We start from the raw sequence: 488 nt of genomic DNA on the forward strand, positions 1-488 counted from the left end.
GGGCTCGCGCACACGTGCCATCTTAGTCTTTCAATACGTGTAAGTGATTGTATGAGTCTCCTCCCCTCCCCACCTCTCTTCCCCTCCTTCGTACACTACAATGGTTCATTAATGTTTCTCCTTCGTTCCTTTGTAATACCCAGGTCTTACCTTGAAGTTCCCAAAAAACATCGGGTCTTCTCTCGAATGCAAGACACGTACTAGAAGCATTGAGGGAAAAGTTTAATAGGTGATATAACATGACTTTTTAATTGGCTTTGTTAATGATACTGAGAAAATTAAATACACCGGTTATGGTTTCTGATTATTTTTCTTCCGTTTTAAATTATTTGGCTGTATTATATTGTACTATAATTACCGATGAAGAAGAAAAAAATAAATAAAGATAACATTTATGAATGGCGGCTGTGCGAGTTTTTATATATTTCTATGTTTGTACACGTTTGTGTGTGTTTGTAGCTTCTATGCATCTAGTTTCACGTATTGCA

The sequence above is a fragment of the Penaeus monodon genome, chromosome 23, assembly GCF_015228065.2.
Source record: "Penaeus monodon isolate SGIC_2016 chromosome 23, NSTDA_Pmon_1, whole genome shotgun sequence".
NCBI lineage: Eukaryota > Metazoa > Arthropoda > Malacostraca > Decapoda > Penaeidae > Penaeus > Penaeus monodon.